This window comes from Triticum aestivum, chromosome 2B, assembly GCF_018294505.1.
Source record: "Triticum aestivum cultivar Chinese Spring chromosome 2B, IWGSC CS RefSeq v2.1, whole genome shotgun sequence".
NCBI classification, from domain to species: domain Eukaryota; kingdom Viridiplantae; phylum Streptophyta; class Magnoliopsida; order Poales; family Poaceae; genus Triticum; species Triticum aestivum.
In genome coordinates this window covers 812,452,700-812,473,158 of record NC_057798.1, presented here as the reverse complement: position 1 = coordinate 812,473,158, position 20,459 = coordinate 812,452,700, and positions in this window count along the sequence as shown.

Genomic DNA, 20,459 nt, shown 5'->3' with positions numbered 1-20,459 from the left:
CATCATCAGCCTCATCTTCATCAGAGGGGATTTGGGCGAAGGCAACCTGCTTCTTGTGAGGACTTGGGCGAAGGCCTCGTCCAGCAGTGGCCTTTTCTTCAGCAGAGATGGACCGGCTGAGGAACTTGGTGCAGCAGTGGAGCTAGCAGATGCTCCTGAGGCAATAGAGATGCCAGTTGTCCTTTGGCACGTGGCAAGATGCACAGGTGCCGAGGATTTGGTCGGAGCAGCTGAAGACTTTGTCGGAGGAACTGAGGACTTTGGAGGAGGAGGAGGAGCAGACTGAGGAATTTGTCGTGAGGGCTTTGAAGATACTGACCTTGAGGGCATTGCTGAGGAGCTTGGCCGTGAGGGCATTGAAGGAGAAGCACTTGACTTATGGGAAGGCTTCTTAGGCATCGCTTTCCTGGGCTTACTAGCAGAGGCCTCGGCAGCGGTAGCAGCAGCAGCAGAATCTTCGTTGAATTTCCTCACTGCTTTCTTTGCTTGTTTGGTCAGCTTGGCCTGGCGCCTTGCCCATTCGTCAGCATAGTCCTCACCACGCTTGAGGCTGGTGGGATCCGCCAATTGGCCAGGTGCCAATGGAGGTCTTGAGCATGGAGGGTTGAGCGCGGATTTCTTCGTGTACTTGGGAGTAACATACCTGTACTCCCTCCATTCTCTTGCCCATCTCCTCTCAATCCGTTGTATGCGCACCTTGCGCCGATACTTGTCCTCCTTGCCAAACTTGGCCTCATCAGGAGTGCAGTATCCAGCATAAATGTCCTCAGTGATTTCAAACGCAGTATTGACCTCAGGCCTCTTTCCTCCCTTTCGTGGCTTCTTACCATCAGCCATTTTCTTCAGCTGAGGATGAACAACTGAAGTTTCTGAAGAGGTATGCAACTTTTCTTCGAGGAACGCTGCAAATGAGTTAAGTTGATGAGAACCTAGTGATTCAGCAGCGGACATGTGTACCTGTGAATAGAGTATAGTTGCGAGGAATTTGGAGAGGTCATATGCGTTCTCAGAAGATTTTTAAAAAGAATAGGTTTGAGGAATTTGACCGATGATTCTTGAAGAATTTCACTAAGCGTTCTTTATCTTAGGTTCCAGAGTTGTAGAGATTGGAAAATCCACACAATTGAGGAATCTTGAAGAAAATCATTGCTTAGAGAAACGAATCAAGAACAGATAACATGTGAGGTGTTTAGTGTGTGAAGATTTGAAGAATAAACACCTTTGAAAATTTTCAAGAAAACACATGAATCAAAGCGGGTAGTAAAAGTAACTTTAAATTACCCCTTGATGAAGAACATAACGAACTACGAAGTGTTGAAGTGAAGTTCGTCTGTTCAGATCTTCCACGCCCTAACTCGGCAGAGGAAGACAGCTATAGCGGTGGCGGAGTGAAGAAATCCGCAACCGGCACGAGTACGACGTCAACGAGGTCGAGGCAGTGAAGCTCTTCCTCACCGGCGACGATGAAGTAGCAGCGGCACTAGGGTTTGGGAAGCTCGAGCGGGAGTGAGATCGAGCGGAGTAAAAGTGAAGTGAGGAAGAGGCAGGAGTAAAAGTGAAAAACTGTACGCCCGAAGATTTCGGACGAACGTGCCCCTGGCCCTTCTCATTCACGTGACATGTGTCACCCACGTACTGTGAGGTGGCGATCTTGTAGGATCGTGGGTGAATAGATAAGTATTATCGTGGAATGCAGAACGGTTTGAGCGGCAAAGCCGAAAATTCAGATAAAATTATTTTAATTTTCCGTTTGCAATTTCTTCAGCCGTCAAAGACACAGTGAAGATTTTGAACGAGTTTCAAATTAGAACGCACATGAAGAATTTGTGAAAAGATTAGATTGAGTTTAGCATAGAGGGGGAAGGGTCCAATCACATTCACTTAGCGGAAAAAAGTCAACTTGAAGAATTAGCAATAAGTGAATGCTGTAGAGGACATAAACTCATATATATATATATATATATATATATATATATATATATATATATATATATATATATATATATATATTCAAATGAAGACAAACAACGGAAATAGTGAAGACATTGCAAGTTGAAGAATTTGAAAAACTGAGGAATTTCAAAAACTGAGGGAAAACTCAAATTTAAGATTTTCAACTTTTTGTGGTGGCGTAACCCACCGTATAAGAAGGTTGACTTCAGACACCGCGTACAATTGTCGTAGGGCTCTGAGAGTCAATTTCTTCACACTTAGAGGGTTAGTCTTCATTGATTGAAGAACAACACTACTTCATGTGTTGCGCATCTAAGTCATCAAGTCAGCATAAGTGTTAGGATGAGTGTCCATTTCAGAGAACATTCGGAGATTATAGGATATTTAGCTCACACCGCAACTTGCTAAATCTCTTCCCACCCAAGGGCTTAGTAAAGATATCGGCCAGCTGATCTTCAGTGCTTGCATGGCAGATGGAGATATCGCCCTTCAACACATGATCACGAAGAAAATGATGACGAATCTGGATGTGCTTTGTCTTCGAGTGCTGAACTGGGTTATGAGCAATCTTGATAGCGCTCTCATTGTCGCAGTAGAGAGGCACATTCTTCACATTGATGCCATAGTCCTTGAGTGTTTGCTTAATCCATAGTAATTGAGCACAGCACGATCCAGCAGCAATGTATTCAGCTTCTACAGTGGAGAGTGATACACAGTTCTGTTTCTTCGAGGACCAACAGACCAAAGATCGTCCGAGGAAATGGCATGTGCCTGACGTTGACTTGCGGTCCACGCGATCTCCAGCATAGTCAGAGTCTTAATATCCAATGAGATCAAATGAAAAGCCCTTGGGATACCATAATCCAAGTGTTGGTGTGTGAGCTAGATATCGAAGAATATGCTTCACAGCCTTATGGTATGATTCCTTCGGTGTAGCTTGAAATCGGGCACACATGCAAACACTAAGCATAATATCCGGCCTAGATGCACATAGATACAATAAAGAGCAAATCATGGAGCGGTATACCTTTTGATCGAAGTCTTGACCATTTTCATCAGTGCATAGATGGCCATTTGTGGGCATTGGAATTTTGACCCCTTTGCAGTCTTGCATGCCGAATTTTCTCAATACATCTTTGAGGTATTTCTCCTGAGATATGAATATGCCATTGCGCTGTTGAGGAATTTGAAGACCTAAAAAGAATTTCAATTCTCCATCATAGACATTTGATATTCTTCACTCATCATATAGGCAAATTCATCACTATAACATTGGTCAGTACAGCCAAAGATAATATCATCAACATATATTTGGAACGCAAACAATTCATCATCATAAGATTTTGTGAAAAGAGTTGGGTCGAGTGAACCGGGTTTGAAGCCTTTCTTCATGAGGAATTCCTTCAAAGTATCATACCACGCCCGAGGGGCTTGCTTGAGGCCATACAGGGCCTTGTTGAGTCTGAAGACTTTGTCGGGATTCTTTGGATCTTCAAAACCTGGGGGTTGAGCAACATATACTTCTTCCTCAAGTTTACCATTGAGGAATGCACTTTTCACATCCATTTGATATAAAGTGATATTATGATGGTTAGCGTAAGCAAGTAATATGCGAATAGCCTCAAGTCTAGCAACAGGTGCAAAAGTTTCATCGAAATCAATTCCTTCAACCTGTGTGTAGCCTTGAGCTACAAGCCATGCCTTATTCCTCACCACAAAGCCATTTTCATCTTGCTTGTTGCGGTAGATACACTTTGTGCCAATGATGTTGTGCTTGCAAGGATCTGGACGATTGACAAGTTCCCAGACGTTGTTGAGCTTGAACTGATGTAATTCTTCTTGCATAGCTTGAATCCACTCAGGCTCTAGAAATGCTTCATCTACCTTAGTGGGCTCTGTGATAGAGACAAAAGAAAAGTGCCCACAAAAGTTAGATAAATGTGAAGATTTTGAGCGTGTGAGAGGACCTGGTGCTTCAATGTCATCGTTGATCTTTTCGATTTGCACTTCGTTAGCAATGCGAGGATGAGTGGGTTGTCTTCGAGGAATTTGATCAGCATTTCCTTCAGGAGCATTTTCTTAAGCACCATTCTTCAGGTGCGCTAGCCCGGTGATCATCACGATCTGGAATGAATTCTTCAGCAGATTCTTTGGTAGGAATGACATCCTCAGTAGCCTTGAACTTGATAGAATCCTCAGGTGCTGGTTCATCTATCACAGAAGGTAGGTGCTCTTTTTTTTGAAATAAACATCCTCTTTATTTATTAGTAATAATGGTTACATCGTCTATAAGAAAATTTACAGTATTGTTCATAGGTTCCTCAAACCAGTCCCTTGTCTCAGAAAATTTGGCTACTCTAGCAACTTCATGAGCTACTTTATTTTCCTTCCTATTACAGTGTTCAAATCTAACTAACGAAAAATCACAAACCAAAAAATAACAATCATCAAACACAGCTGCCGCCGCTCCCGCTGTATGTCCTCCATTCTTCATCGTGTCAATTACTTCCATATTATCGAAGTTAACAACAAGTCGGCCACTTCCCGCCTTTTGTGCAAGTAATAAGCCAAAACCTAGTGCCATGGCTTCTGCTGTTAAAACATCTGCACACCAATCCATCTTCCAATTCCCTCCAACAATAAATCTTCCTTTATCATCTCTAAGTACAACTCCCGTTGTGCCTCTAAGCATGTCTTGATCGAAATAAGCATCGACATTTAATTTCACAAAACCTAGAGGGGGTCTCGTCCATCCCTCTATTTTATTTGTTGCCTTGGAGGATTGGGCAATAACATAGTTCGTCGTTATAGCACGGGCTCCCATCGAAATTTGGTATGCATCTTGGGTCTTCCCCGAATGAACTAGCGAACGTCTTTCCCACCATAAATACCAGGCTGTTATAGCGATCAGTTCGCGAACATTCTGTGTGCCCAATGTAGATAGCTCATGTTCTGGCATAAAAATTAGAAATTCAAGTACTGCCTCTCCCGCACGATCGACCGCACAGGCCTTTTTAATGGCTTCGTGCAATCCAATTTCTCCCACACCTCTTTTGCCTTTTGACATAAAAATAATAAGTGTTTAGTATCTTCATGCCCGTTCGAACATGATGGGCAGGTGGGCGAAACTGTTGGGGAACGTTGCAGAAAATTAAAATTTTTCCTACGGTTTCACCAAGATCCATCTATGAGTTCATCTAAGCAACGAGTGATAGGAGTGCATCTACATACCCTTGTAGATCGCGAGTGGAAGCGTTCAAGAGAACGGGGATGATGGAGTTGTACTCGCCGTGATCCAAATCACCGATGACCAAGTGCTGAACGGACAGCACCTCCGCGTTCAACACACGTACGGAGCGGATGACGTATCCTCCTTCTTGATCCAGCAAGGGGGAAGGATAGGTTGAGGAAGAAGGCTCCAGCAGCAGCACGGCGGCGTGGTGGTGGTGGAGATGTAGTACTCCGGCAGGGCTTTGCCAAGCAACCGCGGGAGGAGGAAGAGGTGTAGCAGGGGGAGGGAGGCGCCAAGACTCAGGGGTGCGGCTGCCCTCCCTCCCCCCTCCTTTATATAGGCCCCCAAGGGGGGGCGCCGGCCCTGGAGATGGGAATCTCCCAAGGGGGCGGCGGCCTGGGGGTGGAGTGCCCCCCAAGGCAAGTGGTGCGCCCCCCCACCCTAGGGTTTCCAACCCTAGGTGCAGGGGGGGCCCAAGGGGGGGGGGCGCACTAGCCCACTAGGGGCTGGTTCCCCTCCCACTTCAGCCCACGGGGCCCTCCGAGATAGGTGGTCCCACCCGGTGGACCCCCCCGGGACCCTTCCGATGGTCCCGGTACAATACCGGGTGACCCCGAAACTTTCCCGATGGCCGAAACAGTACTTCCTATATATAAATCTTCACCTCCGGACTATCCCGGAACTCCTCGTGACGTCCGGGATCTCATCCGGGACTCCGAACAACATTCGGTAATCACATACAAGTCTTCCTAATAACCCTAGCGTCACCGAACCTTAAGTGTGTAGACCCTACGGGTTCGGGAATCATGCAGACATGACCGAGACAGCTCTCCGGCCAATAACCAACAGCGGGATCTGGATACCCATGTTGGCTCCCACATGTTCCATGATGATTTCATCGGATGAACCACGATGTCGAGGATTCAATCAACCCCGTATACAATTCCCTTTGTCAATCGGTACGTTACTTGCCCGAGACTCGATCGTCGGTATCCCAATACCTCGTTCAGTCTCGTTACCGGCAAGTCACTTTACTCGTACCATAATGCATGATCCCGTGACCAAACACTTGGGTCACTTTGAGCTCATTATGATTATGCATTACCGAGTGGGCCCAGAGATATGTCTCCGTCATACGGAGTGACAAATCCCAGTCTCGATCCGTGTCAACCCAACAGACACTTTCGGAGATACCTGTAGTGCACCTTTATAGTCACCCAGTTACGTTGTGACGTTTGGTACACCCAAAGCACTCCTACGGTATCCGGGAGTTACACGATCTCATGGTCTAAGGAAAAGATACTTGATATTGGAAAAGCTCTAGCAAACGAACTACACGATCTTGTGCTATGCTTAGGATTGGGTCTTGTCCATCACATCATTCTCCTAATGATGTGATCCAGTTATGAACGACATCTAATGTCCATAGTCAGGAAACCATGACTACTGTTGATCGACGAGCTAGTCAACTAGAGGCTTACTAGGGACATATTATGGTCTATGTATTCACACGTGTATTACAATTTCGGATAATACAGTTATAGCATGAATAAAGACAATTATCATGAACAAGGAAATATAATAATAATCTTTTATTATTGCCTCTAGGGCATATTTCCAACAGTCTCCCACTTGCACTAGAGTCAATAATCTAGTTACATTGTGATGAATCAAACACCCATAGAGTTCTGGTGTTGATCATGTTTTGCTCGCGAAAGAGGTTTAGTCAACGGATCTGCAACATTCAGATCCGTATGTACTTTGCAAATATCTATGTCTCCATCTTGAACATTTTCATGGATGGAGTTGAAACGACACTTGATGTGCCTGGTCTTCTTGTGAAACCGGGGCTCCTTGGCAAGGGCAATAGCTCTAGTGTTGTCTCAAAAGAGTTTGATCGGCCCCAACGCATTGGGTATGACTCCTAGGTCCGTGATGAACTCCTTCACCCAAATTGCTTCATGCGCAGCCTCCGAGGCTGCCATGTACTCCGCTTCACATGTAGATCCCGCCACGACGCTCTGCTTGCAGCTACACCAGCTTACTGCTCCACCATTCAACATATACACGTATCCGGTTTGTGACTTAGAGTCATCCAGATCTGTGTCAAAGCTAGCGTCGACGTAACCCTTTACGATGAGCTCTTCATCACCTCCATAAATGAGAAACATGTCCTTTGTCCTTTTCAGGTACTTCAGGATATTCTTGACCGCTGTCCAGTGTTCCTTGCCGGGATTACTTTGGTACCTTTCTACCAAACTTACGGCAAGGTTTACATCAGGTCTGGTACATAGCATGGCATACATAATAGATCCTATGGCTGAAGCATAGGGGATGATACTCATCTCTTCTTTATCTTTTGCCGTGGTCGGGCATTGAGCCGAGCTCAATCTCACACCTTGCAATACAGGCAAGAACCCTTTCTTGGACTGATCCATTTTGAACTTCTTCAAAATCTTATCAAGGTATGTGCTTTGTGAAAGACCTATGAGGCGTCTCGATCTATCCCTATAGATCTTGATGCCTAATATGTAAGCAGCTTCTCCAAGGTCCTTCATTGAAAAACACTTATTCAAGTAGGCCTTAATGCTGTCCAAAAGTCCTATATCATTTCCCATCAAGAGTATGTCATCTACATATAATATGAGAAATGCTACAGAGCTCCCACTCACTTTCTTGTAAACGCAGGCTTCTCCATAAGTCTGCATAAACCCAAACGCTTTGATCATCTCATCAAAACGAATGTTCCAACTCCGAGATGCTTGCACCAGCCCATAAATGGATCGCTGGAGCTTGCATACTTTGTTAGCATTCTTAGGATCGACAAAACCTTCCGACTGCATCATATACAGTTCTTCCTGAAGATGTTCGTTAAGGAATGCCGTTTTGACGTCCATCTGCCATATCTCATAATCATAGTATGCGGCAATTGCTAACATGATTCGGACGGACTTCAGCTTCGCTACGGGAGAGAATGTCTCATCGTAGTCAACCCCTTGAACTTGTCGATAACCCTTAGCGACAAGTCGAGCTTTATAGATGGTAACATTACCATCCGCGTCCGTCTTCTTCTTAAAGATCCATTTGTTTTCTATCGCTCGCCGATCATCGGGCAAGTCTGTCAAAGTCCATACTTTGTTTTCATACATGGATTCTATCTCGGATCGCATGGCTTCAAGCCATTTGTTGGAATCTGGGCCCGCCATCGCTTCTTCATAGTTCGAAGGTTCACCGTTGTCTAACAACATGATTTCCAAGACAGGGTTGCCGTACCACTCTGGTGCGGAATGTGTCCTTGTGGACCTACGAAGTTCAGTAGCAACTTGATCCGATGTACCTTGATCATCATCATTATTTTCCTCTCCATTTGGTGCAGGCATCACAGGAACATTTTCCTGAGCTGCACTACTTTCCTATTCAAGAGGTAGTACTTCATCGAGTTCTACTTTCCTCCCACTTACTTCTTTCGAGAGAAACTGTTTTTCCAGAAAGGATCCGTTCTTGGCAACAAAGATCTTGCCCTCAGATCTTAAGTAGAAGGTATACCCAATGGTTTCCTTAGGGTATCCTATGAAGAAGCATTTTTCCGACTTGGGTTCGAGCTTTTCAGGTTGAAGTTTCTTGACATAAGCATCACATCCCCAAACTTTTAGAAACGACAGCTTAGGTTTCTTCCCAAACCATAATTCATACGGTGTCGTCTCAGCGGATTTAGACGGTGCCCTATTTAAAGTGAATGTCGCTGTCTCTAGAGTGTATCCCCAAAATGATAGCGGTAAATCGGTAAAAGACATCATAGACCACACCATATCCAATAGAGTGCGATTACGACGTTCGGACACACCGTTACGCTGAGGTGTTCCAGGCGGCGTGAGTTGTGAAACGATTCCACATTTCCTTAAGGATCTGATCGTAGGAACTTTATCTTTCGATCACGTTGATTCTCTACCTCATTCTGAAATTCCTTGAACTTTTCAAAGGTCTCAGACTTGTGTTTCATCAAGTAGACATACCCATATCTACTCAAGTCATCAGTGAGAGTGAGAACATAACGATATCCTCCGCGAGCCTCGACGCTCATTGGACCGCACACATCGGTATGTATGATTTCCAATAAGTTGGTTGCTCGCTCCATTGTTCCGGAGAACAGAGTCTTGGTCATTTTGCCCATGAGGCATGGTTCGCATGTGTCAAACGATTCATAATCTAGAGACTCTAAAAGTCCATCAGCATGGAGCTTCTTCATGCGCTTGACACCAATGTGACCAAGGCGGCAGTGCCACAAGTATATGGGACTATCGTTATCAACTTTACATCTTTTGGTATTCACACTATGAATATGTGTAACATTACGCTCGAGATTCATTAAGAATAAACCATTTACCATCGGGGCATGACCATAAAACATATCTCTCATATAAATAGAACAACCATTATTCTCGGATTTAAATGAGTAGCCATCTCGTATCAAACGAGATCCAGATACAATGTTCATGCTCAAACTTGGCACTAAATAACAATTATTAAGGTTTAAAACTAATGCCGTAGGTAAATGTAGAGGTAGCATGCCGACGGCGATCACATCGACCTTGGAACCTTTCCCGACGCGCATCGATACCTCGTCCTTCGCCAGTCTCTGCTTATTCCGCAGCTCCTGCTGTGAGTTACAAATATGAGCAACGGCACCGGTATCAAATACCCAGGAGTTACTACGAGTACTGGTAAGGTACACATCAATTACATGTATATCAAATATACCTTTAGTGTTGCCGGCCTTCTTGTCCGCTAAGTATTTAGGGCAGTTCCGCTTCCAGTGGCCCTTCCCTTTGCAATAAAAGCACTCAGTCTCAGGCTTGGGTCCATTCTTTGACTTCTTCCCGGCAACTAGCTTACCGGGCGCGGCAACATTCTTGCCGTCCTTCTTGAAGTTCTTCTTACCCTTGCCCTTCTTGAACTTGGTGGTTTTATTGACCATCAACACTTCATGTTCTTTCTTCATTTCTACCTTTGCCGACTTCAGCATTGAAAATACTTCAGGAATAGTTTTCACCATCCCCTGCATATTGTAGTTCATCACAAAGCTCTTGTAGCTTGGTGGGAGCGACTGAAGTATTCTGTCAATGACCGCCTCGTCCGGGAGGTCAATGTCCAGCTGGGACAGGCGGTTGTGCAACGCAGACATTTTGAGTATGTGCTCACTGACAGAACTATTTTCCTCCATCTTACAACTATAGAACTTGTCGGAGAATTCATATCTCTCGACCCGGGCATGAGCTTGGAAAACCATTTTCAGCTCCTCGAACATCTCATATTGTCGGTGTACTAGAGTAGGGGTACCCTAGTATCCCGAACTTGTGCACGGGCAGTCGCAGCACCCCGCGGCAGGGCTTGCCGGGTGACCGCCAAGGTCCTCCGTGGTTCCTTTGGAGCCACTCAAGAACAAAGTATTCAAGCCAAGGAGATAAGGCCCCGGTAAGAGGAGCTTGCCGGGAAGGCCAACCAAGGCATCTCAAGGAACTTGCCGCGACGCGCCACGCGTCCCGGCGAGGCCCGGTGAGCGACGAGCTTCCGGACGCGACAAGACAACGACCGCGGCAAGGCGCTTGCCGCGGCAAGCTACCACTCTGTACCCGCGCTCCAGCACATCCACCAACGTGTCGCCCTGTGACCTTTCCAGGCGCGCGTGGCAAGAGGCTGTGCAGCCAGCGGTGCGCGGTGGCTAGCGGCGCTGACAAGATTGCCATCGTGGCAAGCGGTGGCGTCCCTGACGGTCCCTTTTTGCACTATTTGGGCGACACAGACGGGCATTTAATGCCTTTGTCCCCTGCCGTCAGAGTTAGGTATGATACACTGTACAGGTAGTTGTACCAACCGCAACATTTTTCCATTTTTACCCTTCTCTGCGTTGCCACCTGTCAGTGACCCCTTGAGCATATAAAAGGAGGCCCATGCGCAATGTGGAAAGGGGTTCGAAGGCAGAAAACACTCACGCTTAGTCTCGTTAGCAGCTAGTGTGTACTGTAGCACTCAGCGCTCCCGAACAAGAACTCAATACACTCAAACATGCAGCAGTAGGAGTATTATCTCTCCGGAGAGCTCCGAAGCTGGGTAAACCCCTCGTGTGCTTCGCCTCGATCCGCTCTTCGCGCGATCTCCACTCCCCGCCGAACCGAAAGGGGCTCGGTCCGCCGGTCCCATAGGTGTTTGTGGATCGGTTTCCCCGACATCTTTGGCGCGCCAGGTAGGGGGCGTCGAGGTTGTGTGGACCTGATCCGGCGTTCACACGAGCTAGATTCTTCATCTTTTTCATCGACATGCCGCCGAAGAAGAAGGCTTCGGAGGCGGCTACTTCGTCCGCGTCGATGCCACCACCACCGGAGCAAATGGGTGGTGGGGTAGACGCCGGCAGAAGAACGGGCGTCGACGAGGGAGCTCACGGTGCTGCCAGGTCCAAGGACAAGGCTTCGCAGACCTCGGCGTCTGTACATGCACCGCGCCCATCTCAGGAGGCGCGGGACCGACAGCGTCATGGTACTCGCGGTACCATATGTTCTTTGGACCAAGATCGAGCCGGTGGATCTCGGGGTGCTCAAGACCAGCATGCACGCCAACATGTTGGCACGAGCAAGACACGGTCGCCTGGACGGGATACTGCTCCTTCCAACATAGTTGGAAGTCCGAGCATATCCCGCTCCTTGCACCGTTCGCCACTACCACCCACCACTCCAGCGGAAGCTTTGGCGTGAGCTCAACTGCTCCTGGATTACCCTCCAACGGCAGACAAGATTGATGAATGGAGGGCCACCATTCAGAGTCTCATCAGCTTCGCCAACGGCGACACCCCACGGCAGCCGAGTACATCGCAGCCGCGGCAAGACTGCCAGGCACGAGCCGATGGCGACAAAACCGGTGGGGGTGCAACCACCATGCACTCTCTGCCCCGAAGGCCAAGATCTCCGACTCGCCGGATCTACCTCGACAGCGACTCCACCGCATCATCAGATCCACGAGTTCGTCGTGATCAGCGCCAAGTTCTTCACGAACGACAGCAAGAAGATGCTCGTACTCGCATCGAGCGCCGAAGAGAAGCGCGGCGTCAATCGGACCAGCGCGCTAGGCCCTCTATCGACATGCATGCGCCAGGGGAACCGGGCGACTTGCCGTACGTGGTAGGTTGCCCTGCGTTCACTCGTGAGCTGCGGCAAGTCCAGTGGCCCAGCACGAAGAATTTCAAGCCAGATGTACCAGAGAAGTACGACGGCAAGTCACATCCGTCGGAGTTCCTCAGCATCTACACCATCGCGGTGCAAGCTGCCGGGGGGCGGGACGACAAGATCCTTGCCAACTACTTCCCGCTGGTGCTCAAGCCCAATGTCAGATCCTGGCTCATGCACTTGCCGGACAACTCCATATCCTCCTGGGCAGACCTATGCCATCAGTTTGTCGGCGCCTTTACAGGTGGCCACAAGCCTCATGGCCAAGAGAGCGACCTTCATCTGCTCGCCCAGAAGGAAGGAGAGCCCCTGCGCAAGTACATTCAGAGATTCAGCCGTGTACAGCACAACATCCCAGATGTCCACCCTGCCGCGGTCATCAGCGCGTTCCATCAGAACGTGCGAAACCGCAGGATGCGGGAAGAGATGGCGATGTGCAAGATCAGAGACGTCAGTGAGCTATATGCCCTGGCCGACAAGTGTGCACGTGCTGAGGAAGGGAGGAAACTCCCCGAAGAGAATACAGAAGTAGGAGGATCTGATAGCGAGGATGCTGCCCCGGCAAAGAAAAACCGGCGGCGGAACAACAGGAAGAAGAAAGGCAAAGATGTGCTAGTCGTTGAGCAGTTCGGCAATGGAGGTGGCGCCAAGAAAGCCAAAGCTGGTAGCTCCGGCGAGGAGACTGCCGCAGGCACCAACTACCAGGCTGTGGCGGTCGCCGACAAGCAGGACGACACCAACAAGCAGTACTGCTAGATCCACCGCACCAAGGGCCATGACCTCCAGAGCTGCAAGAAGGTCGAGCAGCTTGTCGAGCAGCAAAAGGCTGAATACAAGCAACGCGACAAGGAGAAGGCCCAAGAAGGTGCTAGGGGAGCCGGGAAGAAACGCCCCGGCCGAGGAGGACGCCGCGGCAAGGCCAAGCAGCGGCAAGGAGACAGACCTCCCCGCGGCCGCGATAAGGATGAAGATGACGACGATGATGAAGATATGGATGATGATGACACCGGTGAGCAGGAGTTCCAAAAAGCCACAGAGGTCCTGTGCGTTGACTGCGGTGCTTCTCTGCATACTTCACACCGCCAGCTCAAGCAGTGGGTGCGGGAAGTCAATGCGGCAGAACCACCTATCGAGTCACGCAAGCCTCTGAAATGGTCCAGCACGCCTATCATCTTTGATATTGAGGACCACCCGGATCGCATAACTGCGGTCGGGTGCTTGCCGATGTTGGTTTCACCAACTATCCGCAACCTCAAGGTCACTAAGATGCTAGTTGACGGCGGGGCCGGCTTGAACCTGATCTCCTCCGCGGTACTCCAGAGACTCCAGATCCCTGACAGCGAGCTCGAAGAGACCGGCACATTCCAAGGAATCAATCCGGGAAGGAGCAAGCCGAAGGGAAAGATCACGTTGCCGGTGACATTTGGCAGCGAGTTGAACTTTAGGACTGAGAGGGTCACTTTTGACGTTGCTGACTTTCCATTGCCTTACAATGGGATACTCGGCCATCCAGCACTTGCCAAATTCATGGCAGCCTCTCACTATGCATACAACATGCTAAAGATGCCAGGCCCGATAAGTGTCATCTCTGTCCCTGGCGACAAGAAGGATGCTCTTATCTGCGCCGACAAGATCTATCGGGAAGCAACAGCCGCAACAGATCGCAAGTCACTTGCCGTTGAAGCTCCAGGGGGGAAGAAGAAGACCAAGTCTGGCAAGAGTTCTGATGCCCACTCCGGCAAGCGCACCTCTTCGGAGTGCTGCGCTACCATCGAGGACGCACGATTGAGCTCCACCGGCAAGTGTAAGAAGACAATGGCAGCTCCACCAGAGACCAGGAAGGTGTCCGCCAAGGAGGACGGCACTGGTGGTACCTTCACCATCAGTGCCACTCTCGACCCTAAATAGGAAAGCGCGCTCGTTGCTTTCTTGCGGGCGAACGTCGACATGTTTGCGTGGAAACCGTCTGACATCCCCGGTGTTCCCAGGAAAGTAATCGAGCACCATCTTGCCATCTGTCCTCATGCGCGGCCCGTCAAGCAGAAGGTCAGGAAACAAGCAGTGGAGCGCCAAGAATTCATCGCAGAAGAAATCAAGAAATTGGAAGCAGCAGGCCTTGTCAGAGGAGAGCTCCATCCTACGTGGTTGGCCAATCCTGTAGTCGTGCGCAAGGCAAACGGGAAATGGAGGCTTTGTATTGACTTTACCGATGTAAATAAAGCTTGTCCCAAAGACCCATTTCCCTTGCCGCGCATTGACCAGATTGTTGACTCCACGGCCGGATGTGACTTGCTTTCATTTCTTGAAGCATACTCAGGATACCATCAGATCTTCATGGCAGAAGAGGATGAGGAGAAGACCGCATTCATCACTCCATGTGGCACATACTGTTTCGTACGGATGCCTTTCGGTTTAAAGAATGCTGGTTCAACATTTGCAAGGGTAGTCCATGACGCTTTTGAGCCACAAATACACAGAAATGTGGAAGCCTACATGGATGACATAGTGGTCAAGAGCAAGGACAAGGCAACTCTGATTCAAGATTTAGACGAAACCTTTGCAAATCTGCGCAAGATCAACCTCAAGCTTAACCCCGAGAAGTGTGTGTTTGGAGTCCCCTCCGGCAAGCTTCTCGGGTTCTTCGTGTCTCAGCGGGGAATTGAAGCCAATCCCGACAAGATCAAGGCCATTGAGCAGATTGAAGCACCAAAGCGCATCAAGGATGTACGAAGACTTGCCGGTTGCGTGGCTGCTCTCAGCAGGTTTATCTATAGGTCTGCTGAGCGCGCCCTGCCATTTTTCAAAATATTGAAAAAGGCAGGTCCAATGAAATGGACTCTGGAAGCGGAGGCTGCGCTGCAGGACTTAAAGAGATACCTGTCCTCCACTCCAACACTTGTCGCACCTAAGCCACAAGAGAAGTTGTTGCTATATATAGCGGCAACCAATCAAGTGGTTAGTGCTGCGTTAGTAGCGGAGAGGGAGGCGGATGATGAACCAGCAACCACGGCAGATGCATCCAGCGACAAGCAGGGGACTTCACCGACAAGCTTTGGTCCCGACAAAGATAGATCTGCGCAGGCGCGTGAGGAGATGCAGAAGAGAATGGTGCAGCGTCCAGTTTACTTTGTCAGTTCCCTTCTGCAGGGGGCTAGGTCGAGGTACTCTGGTGTGCAGAAATTGCTTTTCGACCTTCTCATGGCCTCGAGAAAGCTGCGCCATTACTTCCAAGCACATGAGATCACAGTTGTCACTCGTTTTCTGCTGAAGAGGATACTGCAGAATCCAGAAGCAACAGGTAGGATTGTCGAGTGGGCACTGGAACTGTCAAGCTTTGGCCTCAAGTTTGAAAGCACTTCAACTATCCAAAGCAGAGCATTGGCAGAATTCATAGCAGAGTGGACGCCAACACCAGATGAAGAAATTCCAGAAACGAGCATCCCCGTCAAGGAAGCAAGCAAAGAGTGGATGATGTACTTTGATGGTGCCTTCTCGCTGCAAGGCGCCGGTGCGGGCGTGCTACTTGTTGCACCCACTGGAGAGCACCTCAAGTACGTAGTCCAGATGCACTTTCCCAGGGATCAAGCAACAAACAATACCGTAGAGTATAAAGGTTTGCTTGCCGGTCTCAGGATCGCGGCAGACCTTGGGATCAAGAAGCTCATCGTCAGGGGTGACTCGCAGCTTGTCGTCCGCCAAGTGAACAAGAATTATCAGAGTCCGTTGATGGAAGCTTACGTTGATGAAGTGAGAAAGCTAGAAGAGCACTGTGACGGCCTACAGATGGAGCATGTTCCAAGAGCTGATAACAACATTGCCGATGGCCTGTCGAAGTGCGCCACACTTAAGTTACCTGTGGAACCAGGGATCTTTGTGCTCAAACTGACTCAACCGTCTGTAACGCCATCAACTGGACAGAGCAAGAAGAGGAAGTTGATTTCTGGTGACTATTTTCCGGCAGAGCTCCCCGAAGCCGGCAAGAAGGTCCCCAAGATCAACACCAAGGGTGCTGAGGAGCAGTCTGCTCCGGCAAGCCCTAGGGTTTGTTCCGTTGAAGCAGACGCTCTCGACAAGTTTTGCTCCAGCAAGCTTGCCGGGGAACGTCAAGCTCCGGCTGAGCCGCAGGTTCTCGCCGTAGAAGTGGATGTTCCCGCAGCAGCAGATGTGCCTTTAGTCCTTGTTGTCGAGCCGCAAGATCCAGCATGGGCACAACAGATTGTCCGTTTCCTTCAGACAGGAGAACTTCCTGAAGAGCAAGAAGAAGCGGAAAGAGTAGCCCGGCAGTCAAGTATGTACCAGTTTGTTGACAACACACTGTACAGAAGAAGACTCAACGGTGTGAAATTGAAGTGTATTCACCGGGAAGATGGACAAAAGCTGTTGGCAGAGATACATGGAGGCATATGTGGTCACCACATTGGCGCAAGAGCACTTGCCGGCAAAGCATTCCGGTAAGGTTTCTTTTGGCCAACAGCCCTCCAGGATGCAACTGCACAAGTAACCAAGTGTGAAGCGTGCCAGTTCCATTCCAAGCAGATACACTAGCCAGCTCAAGCTCTCCAGACGATCCCTTTATCCTGGCCATTTTCGGTTTGGGGGCTCGACATCCTCGACCCCTTTCCCTGAGCTGTCGGGGGCTTTGAGTACTTGTACGTTGCAATCAACAAGTTCACAAAGTGGCCGGAAGTGGAAGCAGTGAGGAAGGTGACAGCACAGTCAGCACTCAAGTTCTTCAGGTCGATTGTTTACCGCTTCAGGATCCCTAACAGGATCATCACCAACAATGGCACGCAATTCACGAGCCGCACCTTCATGCAGTACGTCCAAGATCTTGGCGCCAAGGTTTGCTTCGCTTCTGTTGCTCACCCGAGAAGCAACGGTCAAGCGGAGAGGGCAAATGTTGAAGTGCTGCGTGGGCTCAACATTAGGACTTTCGACAGGCTGCACAAGTGCGGAAAGAACTGGATTGAGGAGCTGCCGGTGGTTCTTTGGTCGATCAGGACGACGCCAAATCGAGCCACTGGCCAGACACCTTTCGCTCTAGTCTATGGAGCAGAGGCAGTTCTCCCCACGGAACTCGTATACGGGTCACCTCGAGTGCTCGCTTATGATGAGCTTGAGCAAGAGCAGCTGCGGCAAGATGACGCGCTGCTCCTTGAGGAAGACCGTCTTCAGGCTGCTGTACGAGCTGCTCGATACCAGCAAGCTTTGCGCCGCTACCATAGCCGCAAAGTTAATGCCAGAAGTCTCGAGGAAGGCGACCTTGTTCTTCGGCGCGTTCAGTCCGCCAAGAATTCCAACAAGTTGACGCCGAAGTGGGAAGGCCCTTACCGGGTGAAACGAGTCACTAGGCTTGGCGCTGTCCGCCTTGAGACCGAAGATGGCATTCCGGTGAGCAACTCCTGGAACATTGAGCATCTTCGTAAGTTTTACCCATAGCGCGCGGTTGCCGGAACCTGTTCCGGCAACCACCTTTTGTACAAGTCTTGCCGATGTTGCATGTAATCCTTTGTACAAAGCCGGGCGCAGACCCCGTGCATAAGTAAAGCTCATGTGCTCCGCACATCTTGTCAATTTCATGCTTTCTATTTTTTGCATATGTTATCTGACACTTTGTGTAGCACCTACCGCCGGTAAGCAATAACGAGCCGTAAGGCTCCATATCTTTATTTTCTCTTCTTTCTCTTTCTCAAAGAAAGGAAGGTTCCCTCACCCACAAGTTTGCCGGGGGGAAAGGAGAAGATAATGGTGTGGACCAGGCGTCGTTCAAGAAAGTTTCGCCTTACCGGGATGCAGACGACAGAAAAGCTAAGTTGCCAAAGTTTGAGCAATCAGTTTTAAATTTTTTAAAGTTATCTTCCTCGAACGACCGTGCTTTTTATGGAAAACCTGTGCGCGGAGGAACCAACTCGTAGCTAGTTGCGCCCTTACTTTTTTTCGAGTCCGCTCAACAACTTAAGTGAGCTGCGACTAGTTGCGACAAGGTTTCTTGTCGGTAGTGGCACCGCCAGCAGGCTGCTGACGTCCCGCACTCAGCGCTCGCGGCTAAGGTGCCTGCACCGGCAAGTTCCCTAAAAGCGTAGGGCAAAAACATACAAAATAAGGAATCAAGTAAAGGAAATAACATAGCAATCGCTACCCAAAATAGAGTTATATTACAAGATAGCTTGTCGCAGCTCTAACAGATTGTTCTCATAACATGACCAACAGCGACAAGAAAAGGAGAAAACGGGCGGCCTAATCTACGCGATCGCCCGCGACCCTCTTGATCCCGCTCACCTTGTCCACAATGGGTGCGACAAGGGTCTTGAGCGCTTCCAGATCAGCATCTGGCAGCAGGGTCTTGAGGACGTTGGTGAGGTTGAGGCCCGGGTTGCGGAAGGCTACCTTCACCAACACCTTTTGAAGAGCTCCCGCGCAGATCTTGCGCGACTCGTCGGCCAGCTGCTTAGGGATCTTCTCCCAGAGTCGCTGGAGGGCCATCACCACGCCTCTGAAGAACAGGCTGAGCTTGGCGCTGGGTTGGAAGTTCTCATCGGAGGGATACCCGAAATCCTCCATCTCCAGCTGCGCCAGCTCCCTATCGATGGTTGCGGCAACATCCACGAGACCCTCCGTCCAGTGCTCCACATTCTCCCTAAAAGTGTTCTGGGCGGCGGCAGCCCTCGCCAGCAGCGCCTCGTCGGCCTTGATCTTCTCCTTCAAGGCCACCTCCTGCTCCCTGGCGCCGTCCAGCGTCTTGGTCAAAGTAGTCAGCTTCAACTCAAGATCTGCGTTGGAGTCCTTGGCGGCGCTAAGCTCCTTGCCCCTCTCGGCGAGACGACCATGCAGCTCGCCAAAGCTGTAGGCGTCCTTCTCGCGCTCATGCTTGAGTGCAGCAAGCTCTTCACCGCTCGCTTTGAGATCGGCCTCCAGCTGCGCCACCTTCGTCTCCAGCTCCTTCTTGGCGGCCTCGGCAGCTGCGGCAGTATCCTCTGCTTGCTTGAGAGCCCCACCAAATGTTTGCTCGCGCGCAACAAGCTCCTCCTCGTGGCTGTCAAGGTTGACCTTCCGCTGCGCCAACTCGCCCTCCCGCGCAGACAGCATCTCGGCGGCAAGCCGCTGTTGCTATTCAACTTCAGCCCTCTCGAGGAGGAAGGCTTTCCGCTCCTCGCCGAGTTGCTCCCGCTTCTCTGCCAGGGACCGGAGAGCTTCCTGGTTAAGACCCCGGAGCTCCTCCGCGCGCTTCTTGATGTCCACTCCCGAATTCGCGGCAAGCACTTCTCGGGATTCCAGCTTGGCCTGTCGAGCGCGGTAGAGCGACAACAGCTTCCGCAGCAGCCGCTCCTCCTCAGGCTCGCCGCCGCTGCTGCTTGGCGCGTCAACCAACGTCAGCCCAGCGGAGTCGAGCACTTCTCCATCCAAGATTTCTCCTTCGACCGGCACCCTGGAGCTTGACGCCCAGGGGAGCTTGATGAAGACGTCATCGCCGGCCTTCAAATAGGCGCCGGGCTGGGGCTCTTCGGAGCCCGACGCTGCGGCAGCGGCGGAGGGATCGGCGATCGGCGTAGCGCCTGGCGCTCCTGTGGCCTCAGGGCCATTAGTGCGATCGCCAGACCCCTCGCCAGCTTTTGCGGCAGCAGCCTTGGCGGCCTCTTCACTGGCGGGATCATCAACGCCGGTTGCTTCTTCGGTAGCAGCGGCATCGTCGGTATTGCCGCGCACGTTCTCCTTGCCAGCAACCTCGGTCTCCATCGGCTCTGCGACAGATGGATCTGATGGCCGGAAAAGAGAGAAAAGTCAAGCAAATATCCAAAAAGAAAATCAGAAGAAGAAGAATCCAAGGGAAGTTTTCAAGCAAGAGGATTACCTGTGCTAGGTTCTACAGTCGTGGTCTCCGCCACCGGGGGGTCGCTGGTGCTCTCCCTTGCCGGAGACTTCTCCCTTATCGGAAAATTCTCCCTTGCCGGAGAACGCTCCCTTGCCGGGGAATCCTCCCTTGGCGGCGTAGTCGAAGCAGATGGCATGTCGGGGGCGGCTTCCGGACGCTCTTGGTGAGGCTGCTCTGCTCCTACACAAAC